Source organism: Rhipicephalus microplus, chromosome 7 (assembly GCF_043290135.1).
Source record: "Rhipicephalus microplus isolate Deutch F79 chromosome 7, USDA_Rmic, whole genome shotgun sequence".
In the NCBI taxonomy this organism is placed as follows: Eukaryota; Metazoa; Arthropoda; class Arachnida; order Ixodida; family Ixodidae; genus Rhipicephalus; species Rhipicephalus microplus.
In genome coordinates this window covers 144,020,660-144,042,583 of record NC_134706.1, presented here as the reverse complement: position 1 = coordinate 144,042,583, position 21,924 = coordinate 144,020,660, and the positions used below count along the sequence as shown (strand labels likewise).

The window sequence follows — 21,924 nt, the reverse complement described above, 5'->3', positions numbered from 1 at the left end:
AAAGTGATGCAATGTGTCCGAAGCGTTCAGTGAGAGTTGTTCATCGTGGTTGCGAGTTTATTTTATATTGCTTGAGATTAAAAGCGGTCATTTTCGAAGCTGGTGACCATTTCTTTAAAATTATGGGCGCCGCAGCTTTGCTGCTTTTCTTCGAGACTGGGCTTGCGTTCTTCAGCGAAGGAAGCCTATAATTTCAAGAAGACAACGGCAGCGTCTACGACTCCTGATTCGGGAGGCGGCAGTGAGCTGTTCTCGTGTACGATGGTCATCACTAAAGAAAAGCACTACTTGGTTCACTGTTCTTACCGGAGTTTGCCGAGCCAAGAATTTGACTTGCATGACAAAGTAGGTGATTTATTCTTTGAATTATCCCTTTCTGGTAACATTTTGCATGGGTTAACCTAATATTTGGAAATTGTTTTTTTTTGTCGCTATGTTCGCAGTCAGCCAACCCGCACGCTGCTGCGAACGATACTCATGCGCGCGTATCGTGACACACGTGTCACAGAAGGATTTGGAAATATTTTATCTGGCTAAATAACAAGACAAACTAAATAAAATTTCACTGTTACATTACGTTTCCTACTAGGAACTTACCTATCTGCAGAAGAAAACAGCCTGTCATTGCGATTATACGGCCAAATAACGCCGTTGCTCTTTTGCATTCAGCGGAATAAACACGAAGCGTAAAGCTGCAAATTTATTGTAGATTCATGATGAGACTGTGAATATCACTCACGCACTTCACAAGCAAATATCGCTGCACATTTGCTCATCACGAACAATAGAGTTTCGCTTTTATAGTTCATCTATCGGAAGGCTGCGGCTTTGGCAGCCGACGCGTCCGAAATCGGCTCGCCTCCCCCTCTGCTGGCGCCCGCTGCGCATGCACGAGCCGCCGTAGCGCACCCACAATTGAGAGGAGTGCTCTACTATTCCCTACTGCTGGCTTGATGAAATGTGACGTACCATCCTCTCCTCAGCTTGTTCCTTCCTGTGTGATCTTGAAGATTCTGAGTGACGATAACTTTGTATATAAACTAAAGTAAAATATACGTGTTTTGTGGCTGACTGTCAAACCTATATGTAAAGGAAATAAATACACTGACCGCCAAGGAAGTGAAAAAAATAAATCTTCTGCTAAGCCGTAAAATCATGTCTTTACTTCTATAAAAAATTGTTCGTTCGAGCCAACACGTTGTGGCAATTATCACGTGTTAACAACGTTGACGTTTTTTTTTTTTACTGCGATAGTGCCTACATAGACATTCTAGCTGGATTTTCTCGCTGGCGTCAGCGTCGACGTCCGCGTCACTCATCGTATATGTGTACGTGTCTATGTATATAGAAATGCAAGAAAGGAAGATAACCCAGGAGAAGGCTCCGTTGAGCGGATTCGAATTTAGGTCCTCTTAATCGTGAGTGCGAGGCGTTAACCACTGAGCCACCGAGGAGCACGTCCGTCATCCTTCAAACGGCAAGCTTTTTATGTCTATCACTTACCACTGCTCACGGGCTTCTCGGAGGGAATGATTGTGTTTTCAGCATTACCAGCAAGACGGCGCAATGAGTGCGCACTGGCTTGAGCACTCGCCACATCGCGCGGTTGCGCGCGCTTTAATATCTCACGCGAACTTTGCTGCACTTAAAGGAGGAGCGCGAAACTCTCTCGCGCGCCGTTATTTTGCGGTTGGGAGAGGGGAGGATCGTATATCTTGGCTGGCCTAGGGCTCTACCTGAAATGATTCTGCTCTAGTTACAGGGCGCACAAAGGTCACTGCATTCAGTGCACCCTCCGTTGGCGAAACGCGCGCACTTTTCATACACAGAAAAATAACAACTGAGACACTTATTTGCGTGAATCTGTACATGTGAGCACGTTTTCTACATCGTTTGTGTGTGAGAAAAGCTGGGCACGTTTCGATCTGCTTTCTATTTTGTGCGTGACCTTCCAATACGTTGCTATCGCGCTCATTGCTTCGCCTTTGGGGCAAAGCTGTGACTTTTTAATTTGCCGCTTATATTGCCTACGCTATTAAGGTACGACCCACGCACCACCACTGGCGCTGATTATCACTACCACACGACAACAGCGCAATAACATTCCACTTCAATTACACAATTACTAATGAATGGTGCTCACATTACTAACGCTTCTGGGCCCTGTTTACCCCTTCATCGACTGTGACGTTTTTACGTTTCTCTTCCAGGTCATCTTTGGAGCAGGAAGAAAGGCATTCTTCATTTCTACGGAATATAATGAAGAATGCCAGAAAGGTGCCAGAATCTATGGGCTCAACTTGATATAAGTCTGCAAACAATGAAGAATAACACTCTAAGTCTGGCAAGCAATGAAGAATAATACTCATGCTCGTTATGTTTAGGACAGATCCCAGTTTTTAGCGGTTTAAACTAACTCCACTGATTACTTGTTAGGTGGGTGCATTTTACACAAAATTGTACGCATAGACAATACTTTGATGTTGGTGTGCCTAAACAGAGTAAATTATTTATTTATTTTTGCAATTGTAATCGCTATACCGCTCAGACCGTTTACCAGGAAGAGGGGTGGCGAGAACAATCGATAGACAAGAAAAAGAAGTAAACAAAAAAAATTGATGCCATTGCGCAAAACACCACTGCCCATTATGTTAGAAAAAAGAACTCATTCGAAAAATTGAATTTATACACAAGTATAGAAGTATTATGAATTAAAACGCAAGTATGAAGCTCAGACATTCATTGTAATTACAACATGTACAGGGTGTCCCACGTAAGTTTAGCCAGAGTTTAAAATTTGCTGCAGCAAGTAATCGCAACGTGACCAAATGCATGCTTCTCACCGTCACCTGGAGTTAAAATATTTTTTGTGTTTTCAAATATTGCTTGATTAGATGTGTTTAAATAAAGAACCTTACAAGAAAGGTTGATAGATAAAAATTTTCATTACGAAAGTTGTATATTGGTTTGCAAAACGTCCTACTAGACAAATTTGAACTTCACACCTGTTAGGTATTAGTGTTTTTCTGCTGATTACAAATGCCCGCAAAATACAAACGACACCCCGTGACAAACCCGCTCATGCGCCAGTGCGCGCAATGGTTCCAGTGCTCCACAACGTTCCATGGACGGACGGCCATAGCATTTGTCCCATATAACTGTGTTAGCACGGCTGCTTCGATGGTGGTGGCTTTACCATGAACATGTCTTGCTATCAGCCGCAAAAACAATTACCACTATGACAGCGTATCGCTGTCATGAGCCGGTGCGAAGTAAGCGTGTCATTCGTACGCGGAAAGTTAGAGAGTATTAGGATAATCGAGCGCACTGACGCACGAGTGGGTTTGTCACGTGGTATATATTTTTATATTTTGCGGACGTTTGCAGTTTGCAGAAAAACACTAATATCTAACAGATATAAAGTTTAAACTGCCTAATCGGACATTTTGGAAACTAATCTACAACTTTTTGATTGCATTTTTCATCTATTTTTGTTTCATGAGAAAATAGTAGTTAATTTAACCTATCTTAATAAACAATATTTGTGAACACAAAATTAGTTTGAGTAACTCCAGGCAACAATGAGTAACATGCATTTGGTCACGTCGTAATTAGGTGTTTCAACATGTTTTTAAACACTAGCTTAATTTATGTGAGACGCCCTGTATAGGTGTAGTAGAAATAGGTAGATGCAGCATTGCATTAGAGGGGTGGTGCCACCAAGTTTATGGCATGCGTGTTCTTTGTTGTGTTTCCTTCAGCTCCAGTAAGCATAAGACACACGCCAATATTTGTGTGGTTTTGCTAAATAATTTATTATTGCTCTTTTTGTGGATTATTTTCGGTTTCGGTTTTGCGGTGCCGAAGCGGTGACCGGTAAAATGGGCAGTCGCAGGAAACCGTAAGACACGACGGCTTCCCGTTCGACGCATCAAACAAGTCAGCAGCCGCACGCGCGCATTTTTGTATTGCTCTGTTGAAAAAAGAACCTCGCTATGCAATGTCGGTGCTTTAGAAGTAGTTTTTTTTTTTTTGCCAACCGTGACTGTTACGATGACAAGCTGCGAAAACCATGAACGGTCCGGAAATTTTGTTTCCGCACTAAAGGAATGTGCAATGCTTTTGTGCTGCTCAGGGGTTCTGTCAGTTTGGCTAGCAGATCAGATGATACGCAAAACAGTTTTTATTGTATGATATGGTACTGTAGAAAAAAAGTCACCATCTTAAAGGTTTCAAGGGATGGGGATGACTAGCATTGTGCTAAGAGTTCATTTCGGGATTGCTGCTATGGCCGAACTCGTCAGTCGATCGGCATGAAGGGCAACACTTATCGAGCACGTTAAGGCATTTTTTTTCTATGCTTCATCGCGCTATAAGGTGCATTTCTTAGTCAAAACCAGATGCTTATTTGAACGCTGACCTTGGTAAAGCTGCACAGCACGGCGGCACATAAACAATGCAGTCAGACAGAAGGCGCCTAATAATCGAAACCCTGCGGTTGTTTAACGCACTTCTTCCTTTGGGTGCCAGCCTGGCGCAGTTTGACCAAGATAAACACAAATAGACTCGTCCAGCGCTTCATGTGGACTTATTCTTGTGTGAAGCTTTCGCGTTTTTTGTCATGTATATGTGTACAATGGCCGGGGCTCATCTCCTATGGCAGGTAGATTTCGCCCGCGCGTCGCCATATATTTCTGTAGGCGCACCTGAGCGACAATTTATTTCTCAATATAATATTCGCACCATATTCATGTGTAAGCTTTTGTAGCTGAAATACCCATGTACCTGTTATAAAATGGTTTTCGCACACTCTGCCTTCAACAATCCGTACTCAAAGGCTACCTGTCGCTGTGGCTCTCTTCACAGCCACGGCACACCTCATTTTTTTTCTTCGTTTCATAGGAATTCTACCTGCGTTTGCCTTTCACGCTCGAGTTGGAGCAGCCAACGGGTGAACAACTGACCATGGTTCATCAGGACGAAGATAAATTGGCGGCCACGCGCCGCGAATTCCGAATAATCTGAGGCTTGCGGCGAAGCGGTTGGCCGTTGTCTACTCTTCTCGAACCGGAGGCCGGTAGCAGACGGTGCATCCCACCATTCTCGCTCTTTTACTCGTCACCCATTGAGCAGTGACGTTGTTCCATAGCTGGATGGGTCACGTGAGCACACAAGGCTGTCATGCACATCGTGTTGAGTTTCGTCTGCTCTCATATGCATGTGCCACACCCACCAAGCGCCAGCAAAACAAGCGCGCTGACAGTCTTCAAGGCCAGCTGCAGTAGCATCGAGGCAGTGGCAAGGCAAAAGGCAGCTAGAAGGAAACAAAGCGTTGATATTTACAACGTGTGTACAGAACGAGGACGAGGAAGCAGCCCAACGCTCGATGTGCCAGCCTTTTATAAGCGCCGAGATGCTGATAGAGGATGACACAGCCCCTCTGTTGAAGGCGCACAGTGCCTCTGAACTACGTGTCGAATGTCTTTTCAAAAACAAACTGAGTTCTGGATGGACACGCAAGGTGTCTCTGCAAGGGACGCCAGAAAACTCGTAACAGCAGGCATGCTACTCTCTCCTTGATTACAAAATGCATTTCGGGTATGGCGGAGGTCACTCACGTCACTACAAATCTGGTGTGACATCATGACAACTGTCATTGCTTCTTCTATTTTGAAACGTCATTGTTGCTTTACAAGCGATTTGCCTAGATCGCGAGGGTGAGCATTCCGCTACACTTCTAGAAGTGAATTAAAATTTATTCTACGCGTTTTTTGTGTACGACTCGTCGTGTGGAGAGTTCTTGCATACAGAGGAAACTAACAACAGGCTTAGGATAGCCTCTAAGTTTGGTGTGACCACTTCTTTAAACTCACTCTAATGTGAAGATTGTTATTGCTTATACACCGAAAGAGGTAGTGATATAAGAGTAAGTAAAATTTTTCGCGTACCAAAGCTCAAATATTTAAATTAGTTTTATTTCTTATGCATGAAGCAAGGATATTTTATTAAAATGCTGCTTGAAGAATAAATAATTTAGATGAAATATGTGAGCCAGAAGTGATGCGTGCTACTTTGTTATCATGGCCATGGCGTGGGAAGGCTGTAGAGAGCGAATGAAGCAGGTAATTATAAAGCGAGCAACGGTCGTACAGTTTACGAAATAAGGCTAGGCGAACAGAGTCGTCCGTTTGAGACTGGTTTCAATCCGGCTTGTTATATTGCTTGTTGTAGGCCCGTGTGCTCAGATTTGGGTGCACGTTAAAAAACTCCAGGTGGTCGTAATTTCCGGAGCCCTCCACTACGGCGTCTCTCATAATCATATAGTGGTTTTGGGACGTTAAACCTCACAAATCAATCAATCAATCAATCAGCTTCTTATATTGCTGGTACAGTAAGTGGAACCGATGAAGTCAACAGCACGGGTTTTGAACGATTCGATGATGTTGATGACATATTCTAGATCAGAATCTTATATGCAAAGGCATATTCAACTTTCTGTCAGATGAGTGTTATGCAAGCGAATTTTAGGTAGGTCGTGCATGTTTCACGCTTGGCTTAAGGAGACCGTCGCGGTTAGCTGAAGTGAACAAGGTGTTATATTGTAATGGGAAGGAAAACTAGACTGCAAATCAACTTAGTGTTGAAGCTTGGGCTAGTTGTTAATACATGAAGATAGCTATATCGCGAGAACAGAACGACGACACATAGACACGTGTCCTTCATGTCGTTCTTGTCTCTGTGTCGTCGTTCTGTTCTCGCGCTATTACTATCGTCATGCAAATCAACACCATGAAAGCTCTCCTTTGATGTAAGTTCAAGGATAGCATTATTATTAGGTAGGTTGTTAGAAGTGACTGGAATGACTTAGCGAGCGGCATTAGCTTTGCAATTAGGGACAGCAGTTATGAGAAGCACGCATCTGTCACTTCAACAAAGTCACTGCAAAGGTCAAGGCAGTCGGCATCATTACCGATTCGCTATATGAAAAGCAACCATATGCAAAGTATCTAATTTGAGAGAAAACACATTACTCCCCGATCTTTAAAAAAAATGACGAAATTAGGGAACCAAATATTCTGCCTTGGGCGACTCAAAAAGTTTCGGGAATACAAAAAAGTAAGAGCCCTTAGCACAGGCGTATTGTCTATATTACAGTAAGTCGTTAATCCTACTTTATGTCTCATTCACGTCATATAACCAGTTGCAAATGCTGCTGTGAGACCCACGGGACGGCTCTGTGCTCTCCCATAAGAGAGTATCAAGTACGCGAAATCGTTAACCCCTTTTTCTAAATACACATGTCGTTAAAAGAGGCAGGGACAGCACACAGCTCTCCCATAGTAAAGTACCTAGTACTCTAACTCGTTAACCGCTTTTTCTAAACACACAACGCTAAAATAAAATTGAGGTGGGCTAGTTTGACTAGAAGCATGTGATGAGGAACGCTAAAAGAGCTTTGAATAAACGATAAAGGAGGCTTCCGCTTAAATGTCTGTGTAAACAGCTGAAAATAAATCGTTATTTTCTGACGAATTAAGTATTGTATAAAAACCCTTGCGAAATTCGCGCTAATATTCTAAAATAAAGTCATGCTATTGCATATAATTTAATATATGAGTATATATGACGTGCTCAAGAAGTGTACATTGGCTAATAGAGATAGGAGGGTTGACAGTGAAGGGGAGCGAAGCGGTAAGCTGATATAAATATTGCGATTATTGTAACTATTCTCCACTCTTTGGGAAAAATACAAGACGACAATAGGTTTGAGAACAAGGCTGATGCCCCACCGCGGTGGTCTAGTAGATGAGGTCCTCTGCTGCTTCCCTGCAGGTCATGGGATCGAATCCCGGCTGCGGCGGCTGCATATACAATGGAGGCGAAAATGCTTTAGTCCCGTGCGCTCAGATGTGGGCGCACGTTAAAGAACCCGAAGTGGTCAAAATTTTCGAAGCTCCCCACTATGGCGTCTCTCATAATCATATGATGGTTTTTGGACGTTAATTCTCACAATTAATTATAGAACAAGGCTGATAACACTGGTGAAATGTTTACGAAGGCATTTAAATAGAATAAGTATGTCTCTTTATTTGCATGTTTCTTTGACATTTCTTTGAAATGTTTCTAGGATGGAATGTCATGGAAATCATATTTTACGTTCGTAGCCACGCGAGACTTTTTGTCACAAATAGTCTTGCGATCCTATACACACAGCATTCTTCTCTTCGTTGACTATAAATGCTTGAGCTGCGCTGATAAAGAAGCATTCAAGTTAAAAAAAACACTGTATTTCAAGCTGCTTGATGATATTTATGGGGCGAAGCTTTCGGAGGTGATTATTTTGAATAAAGTTGAGATAGTACTGAGACTGATTGCGGTTGTGATACTTATATATTTTTTATTCAAACAGATAGCGCTGAGACCAATTGTGATATAGCGGTAATTTCTCTTCATAGCTGATATGAGGTTCAGAGTTCCGGGATACGCTTTGACTTCATAATAACAGCTTCATTAGCTATCGTCTCTGGTGTAGAATTTTCCTGTCGGTATTGCCACCTTGCATCCGCTTCAATTTGTCTCAACTGCGCGTCAGCTTGGTGTTTTCCCCGCTTAGCCTTTGCTTCCTTAGCCCTAGTCTGTGGTGTATAACTTTGTTGTCACCGTCGCCACTTTGCATCCGCTTCCTTTTCTTTTGTCTCCGCGGTAGCTTTCCGATGACGTCGCCGGATATACTCAGCACATCAGGCTTTCCTGCGATCGTCTTCGTTCTTATGAAAGAAGAGAATGTGTGGTATGAAACGTGGTTATATATATATATATATATATATCGTTTGCAGCAGCGCCTTCACATCTACAATTAACAATAGGGCCCTCTCTTGCTTATAATTTGAAGGTTACAAGCAAAATGGTTCAGAAATGTCAGACAGATAAAGACGCGTGACGGACAGACGGGAGACGGCGGACATCGTGAGTTCTTAAAGAGCTTCGCCCCTAAAAAATCACAGCATGTCTAACGAGTGTGATGATGAGTGGTGTGAAGCATCCGCCCGTCCGTGTGCTTATTCATCTGGACGCACGGACAGACAGAAGTACGGTCAAGATAAAAAGAAGCACAAAGCTTGTCTATGTATTATGCACCAGCTAGGAAGGGCTTCAAACTCAATGTGTTGCTTATAATTTAAGTAAGGTGACATTTAAATTGCGTTCGGCAAAAAACCAAGTATTAAAAAATTAATATTCGCCATTTCCAAAACAAAGGTTACGTTCACGAGGCCGTGTTACATGGGCCGATTTCCAGAAGGTGTGGTACTAGCACAGCCAAACGCTTGTCCACTTGTGCGGGGATTATTGCGCCTTTGTTTTCCTCTCTGTAGCTGGCAGGCTAAATGATAAACGATATAAATTTACGTGATCCCCAGCGCTCTAGACATGAAAAGCCATGTTTTGCAGCACAAACATGAGACAGTACTTATTGCACTAGCTCTACAAAACTGGCTAACCTCCTTGTCCTTCCTCTTTCAATCCTCCTCCTCCTACGGTACATGATAAGTCGGTTTGTAATCTCAACACTGCATGATGACGTAACATGTTTCAGAATCGAGGAAGTTTGCTTCGGTACTTTGGCGAATGGGGCCAGCTACCTTACTCAATGTGCTGACTCGAAACAAGGAGGACCAGCGAGCAATGCTGGTTACATTAACGATGCCCGCCCTAGCGCAGAGAACTCTTTTTGCTCCTTCTCTTCGCATCACTACTACTTTCTTGGCCCTCTGTCAAATATTTACCCAGCTATTTACAAACGACAACCTAACTTACATATTCATTTCAGGCCTACTCGATAATGAGCAAATGCCGTACTGACTCAACCACTCTGAACCCAACACAACAAAGCCAAATCTGACGGAGATGGTAAAAGTTGCTTTGGAAATACTTTCGAAAGCACCCGAAGGTTTTGTACTTCTTGTCGAAGGTGAGCAATTATTATTTATTATTTATTTATTTATAGAATACAGCAGACAAAAAGTCCAAGCAGGGTGGGCATGCATGAAACACACTAAATAACAGAATGAAACAAGGTTGCAAAGCGTTTTTACACAAGTTCTTTGCTAGAAGACAGAGGGGTTATAGCTTTAAAAAAAAGAAACAGTTGAACAACAAGGTGATAATACCATTCAAGGAAGTCATGGAAGAAGAGTATTTACACAAATGGTCAAGGGCGTTGAGGAAATGCTTCGGTTAGTACACTGTTTTAAAATAACTTTCAACGCTATGCTAGAGGGATAAGACATCCTATACCTTAATTTGTGTAAAAAAAATGCCATAACATTGTCTGCCTCATTCGAAGTATAACTAAGACTTATAATAAGACTAAATTCTGTGCAACACCCTGATAATACGTTTCGCAGCTAATTTCATGTGTTGTTGTGCATGTTTGTGGTGACAGAATTACAGGAAAGTATTAGCATTCTATGAGTACGAGCGTATTTTATCAGCTGAAAAATTTGAAATGGCTTACATTTCTATTCCAAAAAGATTGGGCAAATTCATTTCTTTTGCAAAAGCATTGTGGCTAAATGTTTGCGTGTTTTTGTCGCTGCGCTGCTGTCGTCGTGTTGTAGTCGTCGAGCTAAAATAAATTTTGGATGGATACGCTGTATGTGCTTGCAGTACGCCAAGATATGCGTCACACTTAGAATAAGCATCTTAACAGTGCATAACGGGTTGTATCATTACGTTTTACAACAAGACATTTTGTGAGATAACAGCTACAGCCACTTTTTATGGTGTAGTTGTCCGCCAGCGTCCGTAACAGCTATCACGTAAAATGAGTAAGTATTCAGGGTCCGATGGTATCAGGTTCGAAGCACCTAGGAGTTTAAGCTCGTCCGTTGTGACGATGATGAGGAGACTGATGATGATGAAGAGTAAGTGGGCTCATGCATACGGTGACCATCATGCTCAAAATGCTGAATATGTATGAAAAGAAACGTGAACGTGCACTTGCACGGAAAAGGTAACACCGATGGTGTCGACGCCCGATGACGCTGATGAAGAAAACGATGCACGTTCCAGGCCCCATATTCTCTTTCTGCCTTGGATAAAAACGAATATGAAGGTGCTCTCGCCTGCAAACCCAATGTCTAAACAGAAAACGAGCTACCCAGAGGCGAGAGTTTAGGGCCGTTTCACGCGCTTCCCGCACTGCCGAAACGCACGTGCCGGCACCGCTCCCGCACGCAAGCGGTGGAATAGGCGACTCTGAAACCCTGTGCTAGAAGGAGCAATTATTCAAATTCACAAATAGGCAGTAAAAAAGTATCCCCACAATAACGATAATCAATAGTGGGACTCTTCGCTTGCTTCCAAACTTGTCAGGTAACATAAAGTTTAACGACATCATATGTGTGCCTATCAGTACCCGTAATGTAGTAATAATATTACCGACACTGCCATAACGATTATTGTCAGCGTATCGGACATTGTTGCTTTAGCCATCTTGAAAAGACTGATGAGTCAATCGTGGGGCTTCGTTAGAGCACATACTTTTAAACCCATATTGCTCTGTACAGTTCAGCCAAATGTTGTAGTAAAGCAGCAGATAAAATTCTGATTGATTGCTGCACCAATTTAAGATGGTTTTTTCTCCTTCTTCTTCCAGGAATGGCTGGAAACACAACAGTATAGAGAGAGCTTAGAATCACATACACTGTACTGTCCTATGTAGTTGGACCAGGCTACAGTGAACGTGAAAATATTACGGAAGAAAAGACATGTAAGCCATTTACGAAAACCACATGTGATTATTGACAGTAGTGCGTACAATCAATAATCCGGCGTCGACAACAATGCATTTTGCTGTTTCCGCTTTATGCCAGTCTCTGTTGCCTAAATAGCTTAGTACGACCTGCGTCGTACTATTGAAGGCAGCGCGAACAACATTAGTAAAAAGACTTCTATTCACGAAAGCCTTTTATTTCAAACGTACTCACTCGAACTCACCAAAATATTACTCACGCGCACTAATTCTGAGACGGACTCAGAACTAGAGTGAGTCCGAGTGAGTCAACTCATGAGCAAATTTACCGACGTATGCCGCACACTCATACTTGAACACAGGCCCATAAGCATTTCCAAACTCATAATTACCTGACATTTTCTATATCAAGTTTTTCCCTTTAGTTTGTTTCATAAACATGGTAAGACAATGTTTAAAAACCTGTTTTGTAATTTCCTTTAACACTGTTACCATTCGTGTGTCCTTCAGACGCTCGTACGTATACAGGCACGATGTTTACTTTGCATTTCTCATCATCGATGTTTGTAAAACAAAAGAACAATTGTCCTAATTCTCCCTCACTGAATTTTCCCTCGTGGAACCCATGAGGTGCTTGTATAAATAATTAATAACAGAGTACCAAACCTAAGTAAAGTATGAGATAAAGTTAAAGTCGGTTTGTGAATCTGAGCCTAAATGATTTAAGGGCCGCTAAGTGCTAACGCACTGCTGACCTGTGATGCGGGTTCTTGTTGCTGATTTGTTTTTCTCCCGGGCTGAGCCTCAGAGAGTTTTGTTAATAAGGACAAAGCCGTTCGGTTTCCAAGAAACACACAAAAAGTTTAATTGAAAAGTAAAAAGACAAAGATTCCTCACAAAACAAAACACTTAATAAACAGTTGACTGGACATGACGAAACACATCTGTAAACACCCAACAAGAACGTTCAAAGTCAGTAACTAAACCTAACGTTCGAAAGGGGCTGAGTGATGGGAGTAGCGCAAGATATCTGTTCGGTCTCACCCACACGCTGAATTCCGCCGACGATGAGCAAACCGGAACGCGGTGATTCCGGCTTCAGGACGCGGGCAGGACGGGGATGAAGGAACGCTGGCTGCTGACGACACGTCGAGAAACCAGGCCGGAACGTGGTGGCTCTGGCTTTAGGAGTGTGGACCCGTCTGTGACGAGAGAACGCAGGCTGGTGGTGACGCGTCAGAGAACCAGGGTCGACCTAGTCAAGCAGCTGGGCGCACAGCTCGGGCCCGGAGCCCGACGGCTGTAGCTCGCCTGCCGGAACCAAAGTCCGCAGGCCCTGGAAAGGAGTTCAGGACCGGATGGCCACGGTCCTTTGGAGCGGGGACACGACGGCAGGAGGCCCCGGCCGGTTGAAGACCTGCAGGCTCGGGTCCTACGCCCGACGGCCCATCTTCAGCGCCCGGTCCGGTGACGACCTTCCGCTTGCCCCGTCTTCTTCGAACTCCCCTTGCTCTGGTCTGCTCAGGCTCCTGCTTCAGCTCTGGCCCACTTGTCTCGTTCTCATTGGAGATACTGCTGTCTCGTGGTGTCAAGCCATTGGGCCTTGAAATCTCCGTGTTCGCTGCCCATTGGATGTTTTACCTTTTGTTTACTTCACGTCCTGCCACGCATCCTCGTGCTCGACGCTCTTTAACGTCGTCATTCTTGTTTAAGCAGCCCCGCACGTGCACTCTGGTATTTCTCCTTTTGTTTTTTTTTTTCCGTGACGCGCACTTTTCGAAGGCGCGCACTTTGAACGCGCACCACACATCACATACGCCCCCCTTTCATTCAAGTTTTTTTTTTTTTTTAAAAAAAAAAAAACTGCCGATGAGTGCGCGTTCTGCACTACGTCACAATTAAACCACATATGTCCGCCACACAGTTCAACACATCACCGGGCTACAGTTCGCTACATCGTCCAAATGTCCACACTTAAACTTTAGATTCACTGCATTGCCCAAAGGTCCACATTCACTAACCTCAAAAATACGCAAGAAGTGAGAAAAAGTATGGACACATCTAGCGGATTGTGAAAATCCCCAAATTAGTAGTACACCACCCCTTTTTTTATCATATATACCCTATCATCTCAAAAACTATACATCATGTTAATGTTACATTGCATGTAACTTCTTCAAATATTTACAAGCAACACCCTTCCATGATCCGCAAGCAAGATCCAAAAGAAACCAGCGGGAAATCGAATTTGACGCTTAAGTTATAGCGTCCCGTACAAGACGTTTAACTGCTCTAACCATTTGACAAGAGTAAGGAATCGGAAGCCAGTGGAAGAATTCTCGACCGTAAGCTCGTATGAACCTAAAGCTGTGTATCACCAGGTTCCCAACCTCGAAATCACAAGCATACACGCTGGAATGTCTGTATGCCAGTCGGAGGCGTTGCCTCCAGGCGCACCAGTACAACCACGCCTGAATCATTTCATCCTTCCCACGAACGCCTTGCTTGAGCTCGTAAGCCGCTAATCGTTGAGACATCTTAACAGAAGCGACCTCTTCAACCGAAGATGCCAAAGAGCACCAGTCGGCGTCCTTCCTCGTACAATAACCTGCTGGACCATTACTGCCTTCTGGTTCACTTTCCATCCCTTCAGCTTTCTGTATTGCTTGTTCATCAATACTTTCAACCCTTCTGCCTGGGTCATCGTGATTACCCTCATTGTCACATATAGCTGACCTACATTGCAACTCTACTCTCTGTTCTTCAACAAGTGCTTTTGCATTTTGCTCCAATATTCTTCTAAAAGCATCATCTACAATTTCCCGAGAACACAAGCCATCTCTCTGTATGGGCAAGTTATAATCATGGTGAAAAACCATGTCCGTAGCGTCTGTTGCTATCTCCAGTGGCCCAAAACAATAGGTAGCTGCTACATCAGAGCTTTCATTATGGCATTCGCCGGCATTACCTAGGAGACCTTTTATTGCTCCTTCAGCGGAGCTATTCAGAGGCAATCCTACCTCTGAATAAAGTGCGCTTGACCTCTCACAGGTTTCAAAATACCCTTTACTCTGAATGGAACGTTCTTGTTCCATGCTCACGAAGCATTCCTGCGCTTCAATAAGCTTATCGAGTCTCCTAGTCTTTTGACTGTTTACCTCCCTGTCATACTCTTTCAGAGTTTCTTTCTCTAGCGAAAGGTCATGACGAGGTACAGGGTCAGTCTCACGTAAATTCAAATCGCTCCCGATGTAACTGCTTTCAGAGCACACCTCATCCACTGGTTGACTACTCTGGCTCTCAGACCACGTATATTCAGCGTTTTCCCTCTCAAGCCACTGCTGCAAATCCTCATATTCTAGTTCCAACAGTCTCTTCTTTTCGCGCATCTCTATCTCGAGCAGCCTTTTCTTTTCACGCATTTCTAGCTCAAGCTGCTCCTTCTTAGCGCGTGTCTCTCGCTCGAGCTTCTCTCTCCTAGCCCGTGTTTCTCGCTCGAACTCCTCTCTCTTAGCGTGTGTTTGCAATGCAATCTGCTGCTTTTTAGCGTCACATATCGCAGCCCGTTGCTCACGCTCCCTCTCCATCCGCTCCTCGTACCATACTCTAAACTCCGCTCCCGTCAGTCCCATTTTATCCGCCAACTCAATTAACTCCCACGTGTTCGTCATCGTGTTAACCGCGTCAAAAAATCTACTGGAAAAACAAACGACTTTGTCCTGTCGCAGCGGACGCCAATTTGTGATGCATGGTTCTTGTTGCTGATTTGTTTTTCTCCCGGGCTGAGCCTCAGAGAGTTTTGTTAATAAGGACAAAGCCGTTCGGTTTCCAAGAAACACACAAAAAGTTTAATTGAAAAGTAAAAAGACAAAGATTCCTCACAAAACAAAACACTTAATAAACAGTTGACTGGACATGACGAAACACATCTGTAAACACCCAACAAGAACGTTCAAAGTCAGTAACTAAACCTAACGTTCGAAAGGGGCTGAGTGATGGGAGTAGCGCAAGATATCTGTTCGGTCTCACCCACACGCTGAATTCCGCCGACGATGAGCAAACCGGAACGCGGTGATTCCGGCTTCAGGACGCGGGCAGGACGGGGATGAAGGAACGCTGGCTGCTGACGACACGTCGAGAAACCAGGCCGGAACGTGGTGGCTCTGGCTTTAGGAGTGTGGACCCGTCTGTGACGAGAGAACGCAGGCTGGTGGTGACGCGTCAGAGAACCAGGGTCGACCTAGTCAAGCAGCTGGGCGCACAGCTCGGGCCCGGAGCCCGACGGCTGTAGCTCGCCTGCCGGAACCAAAGTCCGCAGGCCCTGGAAAGGAGTTCAGGACCGGATGGCCACGGTCCTTTGGAGCGGGGACACGACGGCAGGAGGCCCCGGCCGGTTGAAGACCTGCAGGCTCGGGTCCTACGCCCGACGGCCCATCTTCAGCGCCCGGTCCGGTGACGACCTTCCGCTTGCCCCGTCTTCTTCGAACTCCCCTTGCTCTGGTCTGCTCAGGCTCCTGCTTCAGCTCTGGCCCACTTGTCTCGTTCTCATTGGAGATACTGCTGTCTCGTGGTGTCAAGCCATTGGGCCTTGAAATCTCCGTGTTCGCTGCCCATTGGATGTTTTACCTTTTGTTTACTTCACGTCCTGCCACGCATCCTCGTGCTCGACGCTCTTTAACGTCGTCATTCTTGTTTAAGCAGCCCCGCACGTGCACTCTGGTATTTCTCCTTTTGTTTTTTTTTTTTTCCGTGACGCGCACTTTTCGAAGGCGCGCACTTTGAACGCGCACCACACATCACATGACCTTACTGTCGCGTATTTCCACGCAGCGGGAAACGATTTCGTCCAGCAATAAACGTATTATTTATGGAGTGCTACTCATGGTGGGGAGGATGTGGCCGTTTATGCCAAAGGACCATGGGCACACCTCTTCGACGGCGTAAACGACCTGACGTACATTACCTACGTTACGGCATACGCTTCGAGCATATGCCAATTCAACGGCCGCAAATGTCATCACTTCAACGTTAAGACACGTTGATTTTAAAAGCTGAATTTCCAAACTAAACGATACAAAAATTTTTGCACCGTGATGAACTGTATTTTTCACATGGCCTATACAGCATACAGGTCGTTCCGCATAACTATTGGCAGTGTCTTAAAAATACGCCGATGCACGCAATGCCGATGCAAACATGAAAATAATGCACTTTGCTTATTATAGCATGTAAGTCACACCACTTTTTTGGGTTTATATAGGGAAAGAACTAGCATTTTATTGAAGAGCAGGTGAAGTTCGCCTGGATTTTCTCTGGACATGCTTATCCAAATACCGTTTAATGACTCCAAAATATACGGGCATAAACACAAGACAAATACCGTCACACAAACGCACTACACTATTTAGTATGTTTTGTTCAGGCTTGTGACCAGCAAAAATGCCTGTACTGTTTTGTGGCGTGTAACGCACTGGAGTTGTTCTCCCATGGGACTAGAATAATTGTCGACCCCAAGTTTGTTTCCCGTTGAAACTTTAAGGCTTTAAGGATTAGGCAAACTGTTTATTTAGATAAGGTTGAATAGCGGTGTCCTAAAACAACAAAAGCGGGGAAAATTCTCATTAGAAAGTTGTAGATTTATATCTTTCGAGCACTCCCGATGAGACATTTTCTAAGAGTGCACCTAAATATAATGATGTTTTAACACTTACTGCTAATGAGCGTTAACTACAAAGAAAACCCACAGAACACGCCCGCTCGCCAGAATTTATGCGGCGTGGGAACAGGTTTGCTGCAGGTCCGTCGCGGTGCTATGGCAACGGTGGTTCGCTTGTGATCCGATGGTCACGGGTTCAATGAGAGCAGTCATGGTCGCGTTCCGGTGGGGGCGAAATTCTAGAAGCCAGTCTACCGTGCTATTTCAATACACTTTACGGAAAAGCAGATGCTCTGTGGTTTGAGAGCTGGTCAATACAGCTGGCCAAATAGTCATTTTTTGATTTCGGGACATAATATGCCACAGATATTGCAGTTAAAGCTGAATTGAATTTCTCATGACTGGCGAAATTATCCAGTTGGGCGAAATATTAAGCGTTGAAAGTGTTAATATTATAATAAAAATTCATCTTGTCAATTGATCTACTTTTATTTTTTAATTATTCAGTATACCATGCTTTTATTTTCCATAACATCACTGTAAAAGCTGCGATTTTTCGGTCATCCTGCGTCTACGTTATTGATGCGACCACAACGCCACACTCCTGTTTTTAATTACCTGAAACTTGCTCTGCACTGCTTTCAAATTTTGTATGGCCCCGGCTACCACGTACACGTGGCGATAGCTCTACCGTTAGGTAAATGGCCAGTAGGAAACGCACTAACAGAAAACCAAATAAAGTATAGCGGCCGCTGAAAAACGCTAGGGAATGGCAGCAGGTGAAAAACGTGTTTCACTATCACCGTCACTGCTTTAGAGGTACTGAGATTCCTAGGTTTGAATGCACATATATACCACATAAAGTGCAAAGAAGGATTACAGCAGCAGTAGCTCTGTTGGTAGAACATTGGTTGAACTATTTGAAGGTCGGAGGTTAGAACCCTTTCAGAGGAAAGATATATTTTCGTCCGCTTTACTTTCTTTATATACAGGCATCGTAAATGCTTCACACATCATCCCCTGCAATTTTTCTGGATTTCTTTCAAGTTAGTTCTGATTAAAGTATGAGATAGTTCAACTCCACTCAATTCTATTTTATTTTTTTCAGGTTATACATGCTGGGTGGTTCCGTTGGCTTGAAAGCTACATCAGTAGCTTGACCAGACCCAACGACCAGACTGTACTAAATTGTACAGGGCAGTAACGACAAGCAGTTCCGCGCAATGGAGAGCAAACCAACAAGTAAAACAATTCAAATAGAATATCATAATTATTTATACATAGGGTTAAACATATTTGTAGCCCCTCAACTGCACAAGAAAAAAATTGAGATAAAATGAAACAAACGAGCATAAAAAGTTGGAAGAAAAGTGTTACGTCAAATAAAATATTGTATAGCACTAGGCAATAAACAGAAATAGTAACAATACAAAAGAATAACGCCTGTATTAATATAGCATTACTAGCTTAGAACACAAATGAAACATGAACAAATAACGACGAACGCCACAGCAAATTCATATAACCATAATAAATATGTTGAAGAAACATCACTTACACACAAATAAATTGCACAGAATTTTACTGTATGTGACATTATATGTGCACGAAATATAATGCCATAAATTATATGTGCCATAAATTTCTGTGGCACTCACTTGCAATATATAACTGACAATACCGAGCATCAATGATTGATGCTATACTTCACTCGTACGCGAAAAAATGAATTAAATTGAGATAAAAGCCTTTGAGTGACAGAAGTGAAGTAAGTACTAAAATCAAGTATAGTTAAAATACGTAGGCTTCATTGTGAGCTGTTCTTCCGTAAGCTGCGCAACTTCAGCGTGAACACCATATAGTACCCATTACTAGTAACTATACTGAAAACAAATGTTATTGAAGGGTAATCAAGTACACGTGCTTCAATACCCTATGCTTGCTTGCTGTATGAGCCGATGATCTCGTCAATTTCCGTTATCTCTTGTGTTGAATCCTCATTCAAGGAGAGCAGGTGAATTCAGTATTGTCGCAGTTATTGTTCATTTGAGAAATTCTTCTCTGCCCAATATAGCTCACCTTGTCATTGCAGCTGTTACGAAAAATTGTGGGACCCTGAACCTCTACCGTTCCTGATAGCCTAGATAGATCTAAGGGCAGGGACTGGGCGGCACTGCCTAGAAGCCTTGCTCCTACAATTACCCTTTCCGAATCACTCAACTCAGGACTGTAAATTCAACACCATGTGCTTTGGAAGCCGAAGATGCCCCCGAGTAAATAGATAGATAAGTTAGGTTTAACGTCCCGAAACCACCATATAATTATGTGAGATGTCGTAGTGGAGGGCTCCAAAAATTTCGAACACCTGGGGTATTTAGCGTGCACCTAAATCTGAGCACACGGGCATACAACATTTTCGCCTCCATTGGAAATTCAGCTGCCGCAGCCGCGATTCAATCCCGCGATATGTGGGTCAGCAGGTGAGTACCTTAGCCACTAGACCACCGCGGTGGGGCAGGGCTCAAACCTCAGTCATTGGCGTGGAAACTCAGTAATTTGCCTTGTAGTTATGCAGGTGCTCGAAACTTCCCTGCTAAAAGACGCCATGGAAGCGTTTTATCGTGAAAGAAAGGCAGTATTATGTGTATTATAGCACGGTAGAATAGTAAAATAACCACCAGGCGTCACACAATCCAAATTTGGTTTCCAGGCGCCAAACCCTATGAACTACATAACGTGTGGGTCTTCAAATACTCCGAACCAATCATAGGAAGCTCAGCCTAAATTCTGCACCATCAGCAGCCACCGCATCAAATGTGTGCACCTAATGCCTTATATATGCGTATACATATAACTGGTACTTCACTTCTTCGAATAATGACGAATAATGCCTTAGTCAGTGCTTTCCAACTTGAAAAAAAATTATGCTGCGCTGTTCGCGCAGGCCTGACGTGTTCTTTTTTTCAGTTCTTGCTTATACCTTTGAAATTCTTTTAAATTTCACCATGCATAAAACGCCTTTTCAAAAAAATCACATCTACTGTTGACCTAACTTCATAAAAAGACTTCAAGGTACATAAGCAAACACAGCTCCGATAGATATGGAGTTCATTATTTTCATCGTGTCACGAATTGTCACCAAGAGGTTACAAAATTCGCCAGTGCTAGCAAGTTCTGCTTGCCGTAAAAGCATGACTCATTACAGTAATTGACTTGAACACCTTGTTGTAAAAGGCTAACCGCCACCTATAGGCCATGAAACATGTAATGACCGGTGAGTGGATACCTTCCGCATTGGTACTTTTCTCGGCGGGCGTTTGCACCCGACATTCATTCATGCAGTTATTCCTGTTCAATGAACCGCCCACCACCTTGTGTAACTGCACCACTTGGGTAACATTTCTCTGATTTTGTCTTGGGAAGTAGCGACAATGCAGATAATCTTTAGTGTGCAACACCTTGCCTCCTACTAGAGGTTTCAAACATGCGCACGTAGCGCAATAGCTTGCCAGTAGTGCACTCTAAAAAAAGAGCGAGTAAAAAGGGTGTCTTTTTGTCCCACAACAATAATCGTCATCTATTTTGCGTCCCATCACTGCGCAATCACCCCGCGCCTTGTACATTGCGGTCACGATCAACGTGCCCATTATCGGGGTTACATTTCATTCTCGATAAGAAAGTGGCCAGCGCCGAGTTTTCAAGAAAGGAAGCGCACGCAAGCCTGGTGACGAGTATTGTTGTGGGACGAAAAGACACCCTTTTTACTCGATATTTTTTAGAGTTTAGTCGAGCCTGCCATACCTGAACATTAATTAAATGACAGAGATTATTTCCAATGAAGGGTGCTTACTAAAAAAACTAAATCAACTGGTATACAGCAGCGTCGCGCTGCAAATCACATAATGTTCGGAGTATTTACTATTTTTACCAGCGTCCAAGTGTTTCTGTGTGTATAGAAAAAAGTGTTGAACTATTTAGAGTACTGGGTGCTCTATTATGGAAAAGCATATAGCTGTCCCATTATGGAGCAGATTTCATCGAGTGTAATAGGCGGTTTTCAAATGGCCAAGGAAACGAAATTATTTCTAGTGCGGGTTTGCTATTTACCGAAATGATTCAGTGGACATCCTTTGTGTACATGGTTTCCACAGACAGAAGGATCACCACCTGTCACAAACAAGAGTCCATATGAAGAAAGAAGCCGGTAAGGAGCACGCAAGGGATTGGCTTACCTGACTTTTTTATTGGAAGGACGACCAAGTTCATGCTGGACAAGGAGGTTTACTGTGTACAGGGTGGGATATCAACAGAGAAATTCAGACAGACACGAAGTGTTCCCCAAGGAGCGGTTTAGTCAACGCTACTATTTATTATCTTGCTTACCTGCATCTTCGTCATCAGAGAGAGAACACGTATGTTTACGCGGATAACAATGCATTCTTTGCATCTGCGGGTGACATACAATCATTTTGTACCCGTTTACAAGGATGCTTATCTAGCTTTGAAGCTTGGC

General features: G+C 43.6%; 1 long non-coding RNA gene across 1 annotated transcript; it reads right to left on the bottom strand.

Annotated features, from left to right (window-relative positions):
• Nucleotides 1–3,790: 3,790 nt before the first annotated feature.
• Nucleotides 3,791–21,695, bottom strand: LOC142767094 (uncharacterized). The gene is made up of 2 exons (XR_012884749.1): nucleotides 21,519–21,695; nucleotides 3,791–5,314 (listed from the first exon to the last, which is right to left on the bottom strand). It is a non-coding gene; the product is annotated as an uncharacterized LOC142767094 (long non-coding RNA).
• Between the last annotated feature and the right edge of the window lie 229 nt (nucleotides 21,696–21,924).